Below are 7,321 nucleotides of genomic sequence, written 5' to 3'. Positions count from 1 at the left end.
TTGGATTTAAGGACTTGAGTGTCCAGGCATGATGATGACGGTGATCGTGATGATCATGGTGGTGATTATGACGATGGTGGTGATAATTGCTGCTGCTGCTAGCTAACATTTATATAGCGCTAACTTTGTGCCAGGCACTGTTCTTAGTGCTTTACAATTCTTCTTCCGTTTGATCCTCATAATAACCCTGAAAGGTAGGTGTTATTATTATACCCATTTGACAGATGAGAAAACTGGAGTAAACAGAGGTTAGATGACTTGCCCAGGGTCACTAAGCTAGTAAGAATCTAAGGTGGAAATCGAACTTAGGTCTTGCTGATGGTATAGTCAGTTAATAGTTATAATTATATTCAGTTTATTCAATCAGTAAACAAACATTTCTTGCACATCTACTATGTGTCGGGCTCCTTGCTCTGTCCTAGTCAGGTCCCATCCAGAGTAATAACTCCAGTTTGGGGCACTCCATTTTAGGAAAAACACTGATAAACTGGAGATTTTCTTGAAACAAATGGCTTGATTAGAAAAGAGCTTAGGGCTCTTACTATATGAGATTCAGTTCACAAACCCTGGCTCTGGAGTCAGGAAACCTTGAGTTTGAATCCTGCCTCAGAAACTGACTAGCTGTGTGACCCTGGACAAATCACTTAACCGCTATTTGCCTCAGTTTCTTCACCTACAAATTGAGGATAATAATAATAGCAACTACTATCCAGGGTAGCTATGGGGATCAAATGAGATAATATATGTATGGCACTTTGAAAACTTTAAGGAAATATATTAATGCTAGCTATCACTGTCGTTATCATTCATTTATTCTTTTATTTTTTTCCTCTGGACATTTTTTTTTGTGGGGCAATGAAGGTTAAGTAACTCGCCCAGGGTCACTCAGCTAGTAAGTATCAAGTGTCTGAGGCCAGATTTGAACTCTGGTCCTCCTGAATCCAGGGCCAGTGCTCTATCCACTACACCACCTGGTTGTCCCCTCTGAACATTCTTTATTGGCTATTCTCCTTAGGAGGACCTAGTACCACTTCCCTGCTTATATCCAGGCCCTATAAGCCAGGAGGGTTGAGTATAAGACTTGGCACCAGAATCTTGGGTAAGGTAGGCCCAGCCCCACCCCTCCCACCATGGTCTTGTTGGTGTCTAGGTAGGCAGGCAGAAATCTTTGGGAGACAGCAGGTAGAGTCCAGAAAGAGGGACCAGCTTTCATTGTCCTAATCCTGTTTTCTTCAAAAGCATCATGATTCCCTGTGGTTTGCGGTGGAGATCAGTACGGTCACACAGTCCAGTGGGAATAGGCGAGGAGAAGGAGCAAGAAGATTGCCACAGACAGCAGCGTGTTCTTACAGTTCTCTCTCTGCAGGGACTTCAACTCCCTTTCATAGCTAGAGGCTTTGCTTGTCAGGTTGTTTTTTTTCCTTCTCCGAAGCTCTCCTGGCTTCTGGGCTCAGCTCCTCTCTGGGAAGGTGGCCATTCAGTTCCTCCAGGTCTCTCCTGCACAGGGACAGCTTCTCCTCCAGCCCATCTATCTCTTGAGCCACGCTCAGATTCTCCCACTTGTTTTTAGGCATCTTCCCGGTAGCCCATTTATTCTTTTTTAAATCACATTTTATTTTATTTTTTCCAATTACATGTAAAGATAGTTTTCAACATTCATTTTTGTAAGATTTTGAGTCCCAAATTTTCTTCCATTCCTCCCTTCCCACCCCCCTTCTGAAGCCAGAAAGCAATCTTATATAAGTTATACATTAAAATCATGTTAAACATATTTTTACATTAGTCATGTTGTGAGAGAAGAATCAGAACAAAAGGAAAAAAAAAACACAAGAAAGAAGGAACGATAGCAGCAACAACGAAAGTGGAAATAGTGTGCTTCAATCTGCATTCAGATTCCATAGTTCTTTTTCTGGATGTGGAGAACATTTTCCATCATGAGTCTTTGGGAATTGTCTTGGATCATTGTATTGCTGAGAAGAGCTAAGTCTATCACAGTTGATCATCACACAATGTTATTCATACAATGTTTTCTAGGTTCTGCTCATTTCACTCAGCATCAATTCATGTAAATCTTTCCAGATTTTTCTGGCTTGGCCAAGGGTTTTATCCTCTTTTGATAGAGGCATTGATCAAAGCTAATTGGTTAGCATCATTCAATTCTATTGGTTGACATGACTTGAGGGTCACCTAAACTCAAATGAACTCTACAGATGACATAAAGGAAGAGAATGCAAAAAACCATCTCTGAAGAATAAAGGCCAAGTCCAGTCTCTGGTTTGATCCCATCAGTTCACTGAGCTAGACAAAAGAATCAGTCTCCATTTCTTTTGGGCTTGTCCCAGACAAGAGCTGAAGTCCCTAGACCTTCTGGAGTAGGGGATGGGGATGGGGAAAGAGGTCTGAAACTGATCTCTGGATCCCCCCAAGAAATTAATTATTAAGAATCATTTTCTCACACCCTTTATTTGAGGGCTTTACACAAAGATTGGGTGACCACTTGTCAGGTCTGATGGAGAAGAGAAACTTTTTCCTATCCAGATTGGGCTGTGTGACCTATGAGTCCCCTTCTAGCCCTGAAATTTTGGATTTCCATAATAGCCTTCCTTAAATCTGAGCCAACATCTAGGCTCTCAGCACCAACAACATTAGTCATAGTTCTCAGTGATTAATAACAGTAATGCTGCTGAAATCCACGAAAGAAGCTGTCACCCACCCACCTGTGTGGGTCTTAGAGAAAGTAAGGTTAAATGAGAAGAGCTCCCCCAACTTAGTCTCTCCTTTACGTGAACTATCTTATAGCAGAGGTGATGTAACTGGTCTGCTTTCCACAGGGCATGACTTGTTTTTTCCAGCAGAGGGGATGGATTTTCCCTGAACCATTTCTGCTCCCCCATTTAGCTCCCCCTTTCTGAATAACTACACACATTTATGTCATGGGAGGTATCCAGTGTCCGACTGGAGAACAAGAACAAATCTAATTTATCCCATGCTGGAATGACTCCACAATGGACTCATTGGGCACCCATGGGAATCTTAGGATGGAGAACTTGGAAACTGGAAAGTGTTATATAAATGTCAACTAGTGTTACTGTGACAGATAAGGAAAGGCAGCCCATGGAAATGATGCGACTGGCCCAATGCTGAACAAGAGGTAAGAAGCCCAGCTGGGATTTGAACCCAACTCTCTGCGTTCCAGATGCGATGCTCTTTCCATCACAGTACACTGTCTCTTCTTGCCAGAGCATTCATCTCATGTTGGTTGGAAGCCAACAAGAATGTTCTCTTCACCTAGCATTATGGGGTGGAGGGAAGGGGGAGGCAGTGAACCCAACAGTAATGGGATCAGGGAGTACTTGTGGGTGGTGTGAATGACACTGTAATGGGCAGTTGAGCATTTTTGTGGGCACCGGTGATTTTTATAACCCATTTGCAAGGCTGCCAATAACTGTTTCCTGAGACCTGGCAGCCGTGGATGATCCCAGGGGACAGATAAGCCTTTTCTCAGTGGCCTATGGGCTAAACTGCACTTTACACAAGGATATAGGTGCAGGAGAGAAGGGGGAAGCTTGGAGTGCCCCCAGAAACTTTTCAGTGTGAGGATTCATTCAATCAGGTTTGGAGAAGTCCCTCTACCCTGAGTGCCAAAAATGTGTTAGATATTGCATGGCTCAAGGAACCAACCTCAATCATTCAATAATTTTTAAAGCACCTAATCTGTGTGCAAGAAAAAAAGAAGGAAAGAAAGGAAAGAAGACAGAGACAGAGAGAAAGAGGAAGGGAGAGGAGGGAGGGAAGGAAGGAAGGAAGGAAGGAAAGAAAGAAGGAAGGGGGAAGTGAGGGAGGGAGGGAGAGAGACAAGAAAAAAGAGTATACTCTCAAGGATTTCACATTCAGGGGAGAGGGGGAGATGACATATAAATATATACCTATATAGGGTGGGAGAGGGAGCTGTGATTTCATTGGTATGGGGAATTCCCAGGAGAAGAAACTCCCTCTACTAACGCAGGTCACACCTCTTTTGCAACTTGCAGTCTTCGAGATTTGCCCAGTGGAAGCTGAGATGATTGCTGAGGGTCACACAGCCCGTATGGGGACGAGGAGTTACATCAAGGCTAGCTTTCTGTCTAGTATCTCATGATGTCTCTTGTATGTATAATATGCCAAACTAGACAAAGATATATAAAATAAATCCAAGATAGTTTGGTGGTTGTGGTGGGGGGGGGATCAGAAGAATCCTCCCAGGTGGTTCTTTAGCTGAGCTTTGAAGGAAAGTAGGAGTTCTACGAGGCAGAGGGAAGGGGATGCACTCCAGGAACGGAAGACAGCCAGTGTAAAGGTGGGGCTGGCTGGCTGGTCATGTGTGAGAAACAACAAGGCCAATCTGGCTAGAATGTGCAGGGTGTGGTGAGAAGCAGTGTCTAACTAGGCTGGAATGACAGGTCTCTTAGCATTTCTATAATAATGCTCTAAAGTTTGCAGGATGCTTTTTGTATATGTTGACTCATTTGATTTGATTTGAGTACGTTGGAGGCAGGTTATAAAGGGGGTGAAATTCACAAACGGAGGGGTTTGTATTTGGTCGCAGAGGTAATAGCCCCTGGAATTTATTAAAAGGAGCAGGCATGGTCAAATCCAGGAGGCTCTGTGGAAGATGGATTAGAGGGGGATTGGACTTGGGGTAGAGAGACCACTGATGAGGCTATTGCAATAGACCAGGTGAGAAGCGATGGAGGCTGGGGTGAGGGCAGTGGTGGCATCAGGGGGCGAGCAGGGGTGGATATGAGACATGCTGCAGGAAGTAGAATTGACAAGTTTTGGCAATGGTTCAGATGTGCAGGGCCAATGAGAGGAAGAAGGAAATGCAGACAAAGAGGACTCGTGCTGTCTTTCCTGGTAGTGATCTCCCCATCACTGCTGCTGCTGAGGCAGAGGTTATCTGATCACTTCATCAGGAATGCTATAGTAGGGATCCCTGTTCTGGTAGAGTTGGATAGAACAACCTCTAAAGTCGTTGGTCTAATTTTCTAATTCTTTGAAATCTACCTCTCCCCCCACTCCAAGTGACTAACAGTTTCTTCTTTTTCCTCCTCTTCTTCTTCTTCCTCCTCCTTTTCCTTCTCCTCCTCTTCCTCCCCCTCCCCTTCTTCTTCTTCTCCTCCTCCTCCTTCTTCTTCTCCTTCTTCTTCTTCTTCTTCTTCTTCTTCTTCTTCTTCTTCTTCTTCTTCTTCTTCTTCTTCTTCTTCTTCTCCTCCTCCTCCTCCTTCTTCTCCTTCTCCTCCTCCTTCTCCTTCTCCTTCTCCTTCTCCTTCTCCTTCTCCTTCTCCTTCTCCTTCTCCTCCTCCTCCTCCTCCTCCTCCTCCTCCTCCTTCTTCTTCTCCTTCTTCTTCTTCTTCTTCTTCTTCTTCTTCTTCTTCTTCTTCTTCTTCTTCTTCTTCTTCTTCTTCTTCTCCTCCTTCTTCTTCTTCTCCTTCTCCTTCTCCTTCTCCTTCTCCTTCTCCTTCTCCTTCTCCTCCTCCTCCTCCTCCTCCTCCTCCTCCTCCTCCTCCTCATCCTCATCCTTTTTCTTCTTCCTCTTCACCACCACCATCATCATCTCTTAATACAATTATCAGGGGGTCTGAGAGGCAGCCTGGGTATAATGGAAATCATGTGGTTTGAGAGGGAAATAGATGCCTATCAGTTGGGAAATGGCTCAATAAATTGTGGTACATGGATTTAAGGGGATATTATTGCATTGAGGCATTATGGTATAGTGGAAAGAGCAGTGACTGTGGAGTCAGAGGACATGGGTTTAAATCCCACCTCTGAAAGTTTTTGCCACTTGAATTGTGTCTCAGTATTTTCATCTGTAAAATGGAAGTATTGGACTAGCTGGCCTCTGAGGTCCCCTGTAGCTTCCCATGTATGATCCTAGAGCACTGTAAGAAATAACAAATATGAAGAATTCAGAGAAATCAGGGAGGAGTGTATGAATTGATACAGAGCAAGATAAGCGACTTGCATGATGACCACAATAATGTAAAGGAAAACAAAAGGTCAGGATTTGGATCAATATAGTAATTAATCTGGGTTTAAGAGGAGTGATGGTGGGAAGCCTTTCAGCAGAGAGGTGGTGGACTATGGGTACAGAATGTGGCATATGTTGTCCAACATGGTCCACATGTATACTTGTTACAAGGAAGAGGAAGGGATGAGTATTTATATAGCGCCTACAGTATGCCAAGCACTGTGCTAAGCACTTTGCCATTATTATCTCTTTTTGATCCTCACAATACCCCTAGGAACTGTTATCTCCCATTTTACAGTTGAGGAAACTGAGGCAAAGAGAGATTAAATGACTTGCCCAGGGTCCCACAACAAGTAAGCGCCTGAAACTGGATTTGAACTCAGGTCTTGCTGACTCCAGGCCTAGCCCTCTATCCACTTTATCATCTAGCTACCTAGGGAAGGTTTGTTGGGGGCTCGAGGTAGTATCATTAGCTAGTGACAGCAATATAAAACTGAAAAAAGAGCATTGGCGAATTTTTAAAAAAAGTATGTATGTTTTGGCTTTAGAGGCTATTGTTATTCAATTGCGTCCATCTCTTCATGAACTCATGGGCCACAGCACTCCAGTGCTGTCCATGAGGTTTTCTTGGCAAAAACACTGGAGTGGTTTGCTGTTTCCTTTTCCAGTATCATTACAGATGAGAAAACTGAGGCAAAGAGGGGTAAGTGAGTGGCCTAGGGTCACACAGCTGGGCATGAGGCCAATTCGAACTCAGATCTTCCTGACTCCAGGCCCAGCACTCCACCCACTGAGCCACCTAGCTACCTCACATTAACTGGATTCAAATCTGGTTTCTCTTTGTGACCTTGGACAAATCTGTTTCCTCGAGGTCTTTTTCCTCAGCAGTACAATGATAGGTCCTGTCCAGTTCTATTCATCTGCCCAATGGGTCAAGGAAGTGACTACTTTATTAGTGGTGGGGGAGAAGTGTTGAATTCTAGGGGGAATTCTTGGGGGAAGGGGTTTCCAAGGACTTCTCTGTGGTCCCCTCCAGGGGCTGGGGTAAGGGCAGAATAGAGACAGGACACTTCAGGCTTTCTGCCAGCTCTTTAAAGTGTGAGCTGAGCCACGGGCAGGGAAGCAGCTGCCCCGATGCCCTTTGGGCGGCCGCAGCCCCGGCGGCCTCTGCGGGAGCCATGTTACTGCAGTGACTGCTGACCTGCCCCCAGGCGAACACTGCTCACTGTTTACTTAGTTAATGTTTATAAAAAGCTCCAAGAGCTTTGGACAGAAGCCACACCAGAAGTACAAAGTTTTATTAGACCGACAGAA

At 44.5% G+C, this 7,321-nt stretch overlaps 1 pseudogene; it reads right to left on the bottom strand.

The window, feature by feature from the left end:
• Nucleotides 1–1,279: 1,279 nt before the first annotated feature.
• LOC122735404 lies at nucleotides 1,280–1,574 on the bottom strand (annotated as a pseudogene).
• Between the last annotated feature and the right edge of the window lie 5,747 nt (nucleotides 1,575–7,321).

Source organism: Dromiciops gliroides, chromosome 1 (assembly GCF_019393635.1).
Source record: "Dromiciops gliroides isolate mDroGli1 chromosome 1, mDroGli1.pri, whole genome shotgun sequence".
Lineage (NCBI taxonomy): Eukaryota > Metazoa > Chordata > Mammalia > Microbiotheria > Microbiotheriidae > Dromiciops > Dromiciops gliroides.
Note: the sequence above shows the minus strand (reverse complement) of the source record. Positions and strands in the feature narration are given on the sequence as shown.